Here is a 13,433-nt window from a genome sequence, read left to right on the forward strand (position 1 = left end):
TCATTTACACATGTTGTTCTGTCCATCTGATACCCTCTTTCTCCTCTCACGACCCTTCCCTTGGTTCTCTCTTCTTGTCCTTTAGGTCTTAGGTCAGATAACACTTTCTTCAGAAGACCACTCTGACTCTTTCCTTTCCCCCTTGCTCTGATAGGCCCGGAAAGTGCCCCTCTTGTGTGTTTCTACAGCATCCTGGACTTACATGTTTCCCTGTAGCACTTATTATCCTACACTGCAATTTCTAATTAGTTTGCAGCTGACTCTATAGCTGGCCTAACCAGGAGCCATTTCATCTTCCAGCTAGAACCTTAGTGTAATTCAAATATCTACACACCTTTGTAGCCATGCACCTATGGGAAGGTGGGCCTCAGCCTCAGCTCCCATGAAGGAAGCCTGATCGTCTCAGCTAATCATGAAGGTACTACTTCTGCAATAGTGATTAAGATACTGGCATGTGATGCAATTCTGACCAGTGAGACATTGAAGAGAAGTTAGGGGAGTCTGTCTGGGAAGAATTTTTCTCTCTCTTAAAAGAAGACATGAAGAAAAGATCCTTCATTTTTCACTAGTCATGGATAACTGCCTTTGATAGCTAGAACTGTGACAGACATCTTAAGATCATGGGGGAACAACCCAGAAAAACCACCAACACTTTAGGAAGGCAAAAAATAAAGATGGAAAAGACTCTCAAGCCTTTGATTACGTCACTGAGTTACTGAGTGACTTGAGCTGCGCCCCGCCTCCCCGTCCAGGACTGCTTATGGTCTAAGTCAGTTGAGTTCAAGTTTTCTGTTACAGCTACAAGCATTCTGACTTACACACTTGTCTATCTTCCTTACTGGTACTGATATGAATAAGAATTCATGCTTGTAAATAAGAACTGTAAAAGGACTAAGAATTTAAAGAAAACATCTTAGAAGGCTGCATGGCTTTATGGTAATCAATAAGGAAAATTATTATTAATGTGGTACTATAGAGAGAATCAGAATCAGCTTTTACAGAAAATGCTGTAGAAATCTACTGATTTATTCTCTGGGCCAGAGAATAAAATGAACCTGTAATAGTCCTTTAAAAAGCTGGGTATAAAGTGATCACAGGGATTGTACCAAATTCAGAAGCCTCCAGAAATGTGACCTAATTTTATTTAGCTCCTTGCCTTCCCCTTTCTTTCTCATGCCAGCCCTGGTTTTACTTCAAAAGCTGAAGAACCTAAAAGGGGAAAATCCCACCAACATATTCACCTAGGCTCTGAACAAAGATCCAAGAAAAGGCCAAGGTGATATTCAAACCCACAGTCACATTAACCTTTTGTGGATTTGAACATTGAACAATGCAGTAGTCTTTCTGCTTCGGCAGAATTTCTTGTTAGAAACAGGAATGTGGAGAATAACAAGAAAGAAAAATCCTCTATTTTTGGCCTAAAAAAAAATTGGTGAGCTTAGATTCCTATGATAGGAAGTTTCTTCCTACCTTCATTTTTATGCATTTAATATTAAGTAGATGGCAGGGAGGACAGAGGCAGCTGGCTATTAAATAGCAGCTCCCTGCCATTTATCAAAATAGAACCAATTCTTCATTTTCATAAGGTAATGAATTTGGATATTGCTCCATATTATTGGAACAAGATTATTGTTTGATCGTATTTTTCAAAAACTGGTTAACAATTTAAGTTTCTATTAGTGCTGCAAATAGAACTGATCGTATACCTGTGGACAGTTACTTGTAAAACAAGATAAGTTGTATAAGGTAGAAGTTACACCTTCCTTGAAATCTTGTTAGAAGTATGAAACCATCTGAGTCAATATTTTTGATGGTTTGTTTATTTACTCATTTTGGGAGATATTAAAATTGTAACTATTGACTCAATTCTCTAATGGTTATTAAGTCTATTCCAGTTTGTTTATATCTCATTGAGTCAGTTTGGGTTGTTTTATTTTTGTGGGTTTACATCAAAATCGAACTGTAAAAATAAGCAATGATAAAAATACTACAGCTTTAAAAATGCATAATTATTTTCCCCCGATGATTCTAGAGCTATACTATCCAATAGAGTAGCCCCAAGCCACATGTAGCTATTAAGTACTTAAAACATGGCTAGTCCAAATTGAGATGTGTCAAAAGTATAATAGACACTCTGGATTTTGAACACTTAGTATGAAAAAAGAATATAAGATAACTCATTAATAATTTTTATATTGATTACATATTGAGCTTATATTTTGAATATATTGAATTAAAATACATTCTTAAAATTGAGTTTTAAAGAAATTTAAATGTGGCTATTAAAATTTTTTAAATTACATATGTGGTATGCATGATATTTCCATTAGGTAGCACTGTTCAAGAACATTCATCAGATCCTCTCACATGATGCCCTGCATTGTACACGTTGACATACGTATAATCTCTGAAACACATTATGATGAAAAAGGATACTCCTTCTAAATAGATGTGTGTTCTTGGAAAATTCATAGGAACTGTCTGAGTCTTGATTGCTTTACCTCTAAAATAAAAGGGCTGCTTGAGGTGATTCCTGAATTCCTTTCCAATTCTCAAATATTTAATGACTTCATAATTTCCCGAATAGGTTCCAAGTTCATGGGATAGCTCATTTCAGTTTAAGTAATATTTCTGGAGCATCTATCATGTGTCAGGTCCTGTGATTAGGTAATTGGACATCTAAATAACTCCCACTGTATTTAGTACTACTCTTTACTCTTGGTAAGTCTTCAAGAAATATTTATGGGATTAATGAATATTATTCTTCCCTGTCTTACATGTTGATTCAGAAAGAAAAAAAATTCTCTCTTTGTCTCTGTCTCTGTCTCTGTCTCTCTCTCTCTCTCACACACACACACACGCACACACACACACACCAAGAACCTGGCTGTGAATGAAATACCAAAAAAAGTGGTTTTTTTTTAAAAACTGAGTTGCAGTTCTTTAGCAGAAACTCGTGTCCATATAACTGAATGGTCTCTGAATCCTACAGCTAAAAATGCCTTGCTCTTTCTGAAAAATGTAAATTGCATTGTGCTTCTATGTCAAGAGCTCTCCAATTTTAGCTGTCTTTGTCCTTTTTGAGGCTTTCCTGGGTCAATAATTAGCAACACAGCTTCTGGGATTGAGTGAAGAGCATGATGAACAAATACAAATGAGCTGCCTTAAAAAAGCAGTAGCATAAAGCAAGAGAGCACTTGAGACTCGTCCTGTCAAAATGTTCACATAGAGCAGGCTGAGAAATGAGACACTGAAAATTACTAAGCCGGAACCTAGCTGTATGCACTTACTTAACCAAGTTCACTGTTCACAGGATGCATTTTCACCTTCTGCTTTAGTGAGGAGTATTCTCAAATTATTCTAAATGTTTCTAAAAAGTGCTTTTCCAATTTTACTGGGATTCTTAAACTTCTTTTCAGTTTTCTTCCAAACTCGAAGAGAAAGAAATGAGGAAACAGTCTGGTATATTGGGAAGAGTGCTGGAGACCAACAGTAAGTTTGATTCCTGAGAGCTACTATGCACTTGTGATGTGAAATTGAACAAACTGTTTAATCTTTCTGACCTCTTTCTTCATCTGAAAAATAAGGATAAAGTCCTATGTATTTAAAGGTTAGTGAGGGGATCAAATGAGATACTGGTAAGGGAAAACATTTAACAATGTATAAATGTTCTACAAATGTAAACTATTTCATACATAATCATCACAGACGTCTCTTATGAGCTAAAATCTGGTCATATAACATGTGATCCTAGATCCAAAGGAGAAGACAAAGAAGAAACGTATATAACAAAAATATTATGTCTCCTATTAGAAATAGCACAATATTCATAAAACTAATATTTAAAAGAATATGATGTAATGGTTAATTGTACAGACTCTGGAGACAAACTAGTAGGATCTGAGTTCTGACTCTGTCGTATACTAGCTTTGTGATTCGAAACAGATCCCTTTATCTGTCTGTTCTTTACTTTTCACATCTGTAGAATGGGGATAATAATAGTACATGCCTCATAGGCTTATTGTGAGGAATGAATTAATACATATAAAACATTAGAATGGGGCTGGCACATATAAGCATTATATTAGTGTAGCTGTTGTTTAGGTGTTCATTCTATGATGCTTTCTTTAAACTCTAGGCTAACTCTTGGCTAGCATTTGTTTCACATTGCTTGAAAAATAGCATAGATTTCTCACATGCACATTTTGGAAGTACCCCAAACGCATGCTAGGAGAACAAAGAGAAGCAACTTCAGTACATAATTCACAAAACAACAGCCTAGATGAGCCCACACTTTTTAGAGGGCTGAAATATATAGTGAAACAAAGTACACTCACGTGGGACCTTGATAAAATTTGAGGCCTTCTTTATTTTTACTTTTTTTTTTTTTTTTTTCAGGTACTGAAATAACGCCCAGAAGTGTCTTGTATTTGCATTGTGATTTTAAAAATCACTTTCACATCCATTACCTCATTAAAAGTTCAGGACTGTGAAAGGTCAACAATGAACTTACTTTCACTCTCACATATCTCTTTGAGGAATCAAGTCAACTGAATACTTGCACTTGAGAAAAAAAAGGTGGGCTCTTTGCCAAATACTTTTTGGCAGCTCTTAAGCCTGGGTTTTTCATCTGAGCTAACTGCAAGCCTAGAAGGATCCAGAGGGGCAATTCATCAGCTCAGCGGACCGCTCAGGCCCTGGACTGCGGCCGGGTCATGTCTTCCACAAACAGCTATCTGTCAGTAAGTGAATCATTGACTGCATCTTCCTTGAGAGGAAAGTCATTTTGGTTGCTTCACCAAGTCCAAGAATGTGAGGAAGGAAAGGAGATGGCTAGTTGGGGACTTCCACTAGGATTTTCCCATAGGCTATGACTAGCTGTATCATTCTATTTGTTGGACTCAGTAGTGATTTTCCATGAGACTACACCTACTGGACAGGAAAGTCTTGATCTGTTTCTTATCTAATTTGACCATCTGCTACATCAGCATTGTTGATTTAGACACCCAAGATCAGGCAAATGTGGCAGAGATGAGAGTTCCATGCAAATGTTTTTAGGGAGGCATTTGCTAGGAAAACCCCCTAGAGAAAAGCATTGACATATACCATTTGTAAGACCCCAGTTAAATCTAATCAGCATGCCTGCTTCAGAAAGAAATCCTCCTCAGAAATTACACTGCCTGATCAAGTTGCTCTCTTTCATCTAAATACTTATTGAAATCCTTAAATATATTATGACAATGGAATATACCAAACATAGGTTAATCTTTTATTATTAAGGTTAGTGTAATATCTGAAGGTCATGATTTGGATTAACAACCATGATAAGACTTTAGGTATTAAATGTATAAAATTGAGCACATCTGTATTCACTCTAGGATAAAACAAGATGGTTTTAAAAATACTCTCATGATCTTTTGTTCTCCTACAATTTGAACTTAAACTTTAAGGGTTGAGCAAGAATGTAAAAGAATATAAAACAAGTAATGGCAGGTTCTGCTTATGCAATATCATCCCCCAACACCTGCAGCATTGCCTGAAACAGTGTAGATATTCAAAATAGTTATGGAATAAATGAATATCTGCAAAGTTTGGGTCATTTTAACCACACTAATATTTACATTTATCTATAGACACAATAGTCTTGAACACATTAAGAGAAATTGATCAATACTAAACAACAACAACAAAAATGTTTTCCTCTGTAGGAACATAATGCTAAATTATAATTGTGCAAAGTCAAAAAGTAATCTACAAATGAATTACAGAGCATTATTCAATGAGTCAAAGCCATTCTATAAATAAATAATGCAGTACTTGGCTAAAGGTTGTTGCTATTATGTGCACGACTTCAGGATGAAAACTGGGAGTCCTGTTTTTAATATGTCCGTCACATTAAGTAATGAACAATATAAACAATTCGTGCAAGCATGTCAGCCAAGCATTACTCTTGAGGACCAGCAGGACATTTCAGGAACAAGAGCTAGAAGCAGGGAGTACTCTCTTGATTTGGAAAACTGATTCTAAATTTCTTGATTTTCCCAGAGGGTAGCATTTAAGCAAAATCTGGCACAGAAGTGGAATGCGTAATTGAAGCAAACTTTCCCTTGGTAGGGAAAACACGATCCTTCCTTTCACTATTGGGAGATGCTTTGGATGCTGTCGGCAAACTGGCCCCAGGTGACCTGTTCTTTGTGGCACTCATATCACTTCCGCCCACAAAATGCTCTCCTGTGAGGGAGGGGGTGGGAAGCATGTCCTGAGATTCTCCCACTCCCCGCTAATGCCAATAAAAATCTGTTCTTGGGAAAGAATCTAATCTCAGATATTCATACTTGTATGAATTCAAACCATTATTTTACCTTTTTATGAGGTATTTGCCTTTTTGGCCTCACCTCTGTGTAAAAAGGCCAAAACACAAAAACTTTTTTTTTCCTTTTCAAAAGAAATTGTAAGCATTGGGCATCAGGAAGATACGGTCTCTTAGTCTGCTTATTCGGTTTTAAGATGAAAGAAATGGGGCTTCCCTGGTGGCGCAATGGTTGGGAATCTGCCTGCCGATGCAGGGGACACGGGTTCGAGCCCTGGTCTGGGAAGATCCCACATGCCGCGGAGCAACTGGGCCCGTGAGCCACAACTACTGAGCCTGCGCGTCTGGAGCCTGTGCTCCGCAACGGGAGAGGCCGTGACAGTGAGAGGCCCGCGCACCGCGATGAAGAGTGGCCCCCGCTCGCCGCAACTAGAGAAAGCCCTCGCACAGAAACGAAGACCCAACACAGCCAAAAATAAATAAATAAAGTGTAAAATTGAAAAAAAAAAAGAAATGTGCCTGTTACTGAAAGTACATATACAAACTAAATTGACAAATTTGATCGCGCTGTTTCAGTGACTTAAAAAGCACTGCACAATTGATTCACTGGTTGTTCAGGTTGTGGTGCTTCTCTGTTTATACTCTACACTGGCTTCCTCAGCCAACTCGTCAGTGTCTCACACACATGTCTGACTTCTTGACGGGTGTCTCTGCTATGAGGACCCAGCCCCCCTCAATGAGAACATGGCTGAGACCATATTCATCCTTTTCTTCTACCAACCCATTGTCCTTCTAGACTTTCCCATTTCCCAGTCTTGAGAGTTCAGTCATGACTGACTTTTCATCTCCACACCCCACTGCATTCGTTGCAAATTTCAATGATGTTATACCTATACAATGTTTCCAGAAACTACCTTCTTTCTATTTCCACATACATGAATTTAGTTTATTGTCTCATTGCTCTTTTTTTTTAAAAAAATAATATTTACTCATTATACTAGTTTGCTAGGACTGCCATAACAAATACCACAGACTTGGGGGGGGGGGTGCTTAAATAACAGAAATTTATTTTCTTACAGTTCTGGAGGCTAGAAATCCAAGATCAAGGTGTGGGCAGGATTGGTTTCTTTTGGAGACCTCTCTCCTTGACCTGTAGGTGACCACCTTCTCCCTTTGTCTTCACATGGTCTTTCTGTGCCTGTCTGTGTCCCAATTTCCTCTTTTTATTGGGGCATCAGTCAGATTGGATTGGGGCCCACCCATATGACCTCATTTTACCTTAGCCACCTCTTTAAAGGCCCCATCTCCAAGTACATTCCGAGGTACTGAAGTTAGGACTTCAACATAGGAATTTTGGCAGGACACAATTCAGTCTACAGCACTCATGTTTTTCCTATGGCACACGCTCTCATCTCAGAATGTCATAATATTTTTCCCCAGAATTATTTTGATTGTCTTTAGAAAAACAGTGTTCCACAGCCACAGACACTTCCTTAAACAAACGCGCTCTCTTCAGAATCCAAAGCCCCACTGTGCCATGTTAATTTCCTCATTCTCTCATTCAAGCCCTTCTATAATCCAAATTTCCATTTTCAAGTTTCCTTTCCTATGATTCTAATAAAACACAGTCGCTCTGGATTACTCAAACGCAGACCTCTATATTGTACTTCCGTTGTTTCCATTTATATTTTTCTAAGAATGGCATCATCTTTCAAAGCACTAAGCAAATGTTAGTTTACTTTAGCGTCACTTTTCTTCATTCTCTTCTACATCCTTCCAAATAACTGTGGTTCCTGGGTCCCGAGCCATAGCGCATTTACCTGAACCTCTCTTATTTTATCTTTCTCTGCTGGCTTCCTCACTCCCTAAATCCTATGTACCCCTTTAACAGAGGGCTCATAGCATCATGGGTACTGAATAAACCATTTATTGAGTTGATTAAAGCCAGTCTACTTGACATCAATTGTTTCAGGTGTCAATATGATTAAAATATCTCAAACAATTATCAATTATTATTTATTCTTTTGTTCAGCTTATAGACACAGCATAAACCACGGCTTGATGACTCAAGAGTCAATAATGATTATTTTGGTTGATTATTTTTCTCCCCCAAATAACAAATTTTTTTTTTATTTTAAACAATTATAGATTGCTAATCTTATACATATACATATACATATACACACACTATTTTTTAACCAAAATTTTTTGGTGACTTTTGTGAAAACTAGTAGAAATGTTCTTATTATCTACATTATGAGTTTAAGAACCTTAGAGTTTATTTTTAGTGACTGGTTTGCCAAAAATTTTGTAAGCTCTGTCTTCAAGGCACTTTTAGGTCAATTATAATTTATTTTCCCTTCTACTTTACTCTTTCCAAGGTTTACTCTGCATTTGGCACAAAGATCTTAGTTCTCCCCTATCCTCTTGTCCTACAGAAACCTTAATAAGTTACCTTAAGTCTCTGAAAACAATAAATTAATATAGGCCATAAGTGGCCAAATTTTTCAGAGTCTAGTTCATAGCTTTTTCCAACTCCCTTCATCTTTGCTGCATGTATTATACAGCCTAGAAAGCAAATATTAACTTTTTAATCTCCTTCCCACTAGAGATGGCCATAAGGCATAGTACTGGCTAATGAGCTATAAGCAGAAGTCTTTTGAAGGCTTTGGGGAAGGCTTTTGTGTTTCTGGTAACTGGGTAGATATGACTAGAGCTGCTCCGCCTCCACCTCTCCCCTCCCCTCTGCCCCTCACTGCAGGTAACACAGATATGATGTCTAAAGCTGCAGCAGCCATCTTGCCATCATGAGGGAAAGGCCAAGAAAATTGTATAGATGCTGGCTTTCTGCAAATGGTGATAACGTCATACAGCAGCTCAAATGGCTCTAGTGGCCACTTATTTCAAAGTAACCCATATTTGTTCAAGCCATTTTTGGTCCAGGTTTCTTGTTACTTATAGCTGAAAGCATTCAAAACTAATATACCAAAGTTGACAGTTTGAGTTTTCCACAAAGAAAACCTTTTCTTTGGCCCCTATGGCCCCTAGGATGTGCTCCCTAATCAAAATCTAGTTACAAACCCACAAATCCAGTTCCCTAGGTCAAAAGGAAGTGAGGGGCCAGCAAGGACCTACTGTATAGCACAGGGAACTATACTCAGTATTTTGTACTAACCTATAAGGGAAAAGAATCTGAAAAAGAATATATATATATGTGTGTATATATATATATATACACACACACACACACACACACATATATAACTGAATCACTGTGCTGTACACCTGAAACAACCATAACATTGTAAATCAACTATACTTCAATGAAAAATATATATAAAATAAAAAACACATTAATTTTAAAAAAGGAAGCAAGGGAGAGTGAGTTGGCTGTTTTCACATAAATCACTCATCAGTAAGAGAATCTCTGTTACCCTCTTTGTTTTCCCTCAGGGATTATTATTAACAATTTCTCAAGGAAGGGAAAATGTTAAATTAAAAATTAGATGGAAAGGAGGGACCTAAGTGAGAAATCCACTGATAGCCTTCACATAAACATTATTGTAATCTCCTTCTCCATGAGTGAAGAAGGCATAGAATGGCATAGAATGTTTGTTGCCCACCTGTTTTTTTAATTAAAAATGTTTTACATTCCTTGTGCAGAATACCTCATAACTGTGATCCCCAGTTGGCAAGAATCCCATTTATTTCTAACATAAATTCAGGAAGCTAATTGTACCTCTCTCCAGCTTATTATCAGAGCAATTAAAATCAGCTAGTGCAATGCTGTAATGTTGTAGGGCTTCAGGTTTTATAAGTGACATAGCCCGAGGCATTATTCATTTTTATGGAGGGATTTTGGTTCCCGGTCAGCCAAGTCCTAAAGAGTTCTAATTAAAGTCTCCTTGGGGAGTTCCCCTTGATCTGCTAGATTCAAGATTCTTCAGTAAATAACCAGCTTAGGATTATTTCTGGTGGGGACAATTTATATTTGATTTTAATGCCTTAATTGTATTTTATACACATCCTGAAACCCCAGGACAGTAATCTCATGAGCACATACAAAATTGTATATAATACAGGCAATATATGCAAGTTTTTAAACCTGAAGGTTTAGTTTCTGTTGATCCAAAGCTGCAAAGTCTTTAAATAGAATAATATTACTGCTTGTCTGAGCAATAGGTACCCTTCCTTACTTGTTTAGTAATGCTAAGTTATAGGGCTCTCTTTTAGATACAAAGCTTACACACAAAACGCACAGGATCATTACATCTCTAAGAGGTTCCAAATTAATAGTGTCCTTTTTGCACAGGTCTGATAGCCTTTGTAGGATTGACAAAAGCAGCTCAATGGGAAAGAATTAGGGGAAACAAGCTGGAGGAGGTGATCTGGAGGACTTCTCTTGATGCTGTGTTTGCTCGGTAAGCACACTGGTTACGTGAGATTTAGATTTTATGTTAGTTGGGAGTATGCTAAGAAAACGAATGCCTCCCATCCACCCCTTGGTACCACTGTTGTTTTACTGAGGTTTACAGGCAAAGCAGAACTATATTAACATGGGCACATAACATTAACCAGGGCTTCTCCTTACCTCCCCATTCCTGGAAATAAATTTCTCCTTACAGCCGAGTAATTAATTACACTGTATACACACCATCCACAGAAGAGATAAACCAATTAGTCAGTCACTCATTAGGAAAAGTGATATAAGTCATCTGGCTTTCCCCACCTCTTTTTGAAATGTAACTGGTACGTATTTTTCCCCCATCTAAATATTCTGTCTCTGTTTTGCACTTGGCTAATTCCTGTTTACACTTAGTTTCTCAGCTTACATATTTCGTCCCAGGAGCTTTGATTTCCCACCCCCAAATTAATTGGTTCTCCCCTGTATAATATGTTCTTGGAATCTTTACTTCTCCTTCAGTGCACTTCATCTAATTATGCATTTCATTTGGGGATGACTTGTTTAAGGTTTGTCAGACTCTCCAGGACAGGAACCATGTCTGTTTTATTCACCTCTGTTTCCTCAGAGCTGAGCACAGTCTAGGACAGGATGATATATGAGCTCAATAAATGTATCGGGCAGCTCACATTGCCTTCCTGGGTTCAGAGCATGGGAATCAGGCCTTGAAGAATAGCAACAGTAGGAGTTTCCATTCTGCAAAATGCCCATTTTGCAGAGGAGAGTGCTGCAAAGATTGGGAAGTGCTCAGACTCTGGAAAAAAAGGAAGATGGCAAAAAAGAACTGCATCTGTTTCACAGTGTTGCCAAGGGTCATGGTGATGGCTATTAATCTTTGCTACCAAAAAAAAATATATTTTGCCCCTTTTGGAAGGGAGGTTGGTGCTTAGTTATTGTAATGGATTTAGAACATTCATCATTTTTACTTGAGGATCAACTTAAAAAAAAGACACAAGTAAAATAAAGATTTTTTTCTTTTTAAAGAGATTCTGCAGTACCATTACAAGTGTCTCCCTCTCAGCGATGAAAGAAGCACTGCTTTTTAAAAAATATCTTTCTGTAAAACCCTGGGGGGAACTCCTGAAGATGGAAACAGAAAAAGCTAGGTGGCAGCAGACTGCCTTGGTTTCATCACAACTTCCCAAGGCCTTATCAATGACTAGATATAAGCATGCTTACAACCAATGGCAGTATTCATATAAATAATATAAATAGTTCAAAAGATTACAGAAATAACTTCTTAAGCCACTCCCCACCATTTGGAACAAGTACGGTTTGGAATTTTCCCCATCTTTGTAATTCTGAGAAAAATGGTCTAGACTAGATGTCTATGGCTATATTCAGATGATTCCTATTCATAAAATGAGAATACAGAATAGACTAACTTCTGTAACAGTGACACCGCTGAGAGAACAAATTGGCTCAAGAAGCAATAAAAAAAAACTGAGAAGGCACTTTAAAGGAATCAATTTAATTGTATCTCTTTTTGTCAGTGACTCTGAAGAAAGCTAATTTAGTCTCTGAAAGTAGTATCTTGCTGCCTGGAATTGGTACCCACAAGCTTCAAATAAACTATTCCATGAACTTCAAGCTGCCCTTGACAGAAAGAAGGGCACGCTCAGCTCCAAGCCATCAGGGAAGGTATAATTTCACGAGGCCAGACAGCCAGGGAAAGTGATCCTCAGAGGAAACCCTGTAGAAAAGAATTTGCATTTATTTCCTTTTTCCTATCCATCCGTGACCTCAACTGAGCTATTCTTGTATGACTTCTCTTTATTCCTATTTATGACTATTATCATATATTTGGAAATGTACTTTTGGTTATTGATGTTAGAAGCAGGTATAGTTTTAAAAAAAGTTTAGCTGCTGAGCTAGGCAGCCCAGGGTTCAAAACTCAGTGTACTACCTACTTACTAGCAATATGACCTTCAGCAAGCCGCTGCCCACAGGACTTCTGTTTTCACAGCTATTGACAAAAGTGGGCACGTGTGTAATGATAATGCCTACCTTTTGGAGGTGGTGAGGATTAACCAAATGACCACTGAAAATGGCCAGCACAAGGTCAGGCCTATAATCTGGCCTTAATGTATCAAAATCTCATTCCTTTCCTCTTTTCTGGCCTTTTCTTCTTCCTCCTCTTCTCCATCTTCAGTGTATGAGCCTTCCTAGCAGATGACCACCTGGACTGCCTGATAAGTCTGCTGCCCACTGGGAAGCTCTGTGTGGCTGACACAGGATGTAGCCCCATTAAGGATTCAGTCTGTTTACTCGATGCTCAGTTCATGTGAGAATGCAGAAGTTCCCAAGGGGAAAAAAAGTATTAATTCATGTCTAATTATTTAGTTACACTTCTTCATTTTTTACAATTTACTGTGAGCAGATTCTATTAAGGAGAATACAGAATGAGCAAGGGCTTTGCCTTTGAGAAGAAAGGGGGACACAGAAAGAGGAGAAGGATGAAGGAAGAAGATCTCAAAAGACAAGCTACCTGCCCTCAGTCACTCTATTGAACTAGCTCACCCTGACTCTGCCCAATTCTTTGGTGAATCAAGCCTGTGTGCCTCTTAAATTGTGTACTCCTAGCTTTTCATGTTTTACAGCCAAAATGTTTAGGTCTAATATTTGTTTTCACAGGGATGTTTTACAAACAATCAACCCCAC

General features: G+C 37.9%; 1 protein-coding gene and 1 long non-coding RNA gene across 17 annotated transcripts in view; both read right to left on the reverse strand.

The window, feature by feature from the left end:
• PDE4D (phosphodiesterase 4D) overlaps window positions 1-13,433 on the reverse strand; it is a 1,112,988-nt gene that overhangs the window by 313,383 nt on the left and 786,172 nt on the right. The window lies entirely within an intron of this gene.
• The window catches only part of LOC309624439, a 30,660-nt gene continuing 26,807 nt past the window's right edge, over window positions 9,581-13,433 (reverse strand). Inside the window, exon 3 of the long non-coding RNA XR_014241923.1 lies at window positions 9,581-12,465. This is a non-coding gene — a long non-coding RNA (uncharacterized lncRNA). The remainder of the gene's footprint in view (window positions 12,466-13,433) is intronic.

Source organism: Balaenoptera borealis (genome assembly GCF_965194805.1).
Source record: "Balaenoptera borealis genome assembly, chromosome: 2".
Classification (NCBI taxonomy): Eukaryota; Metazoa; Chordata; class Mammalia; order Artiodactyla; family Balaenopteridae; genus Balaenoptera; species Balaenoptera borealis.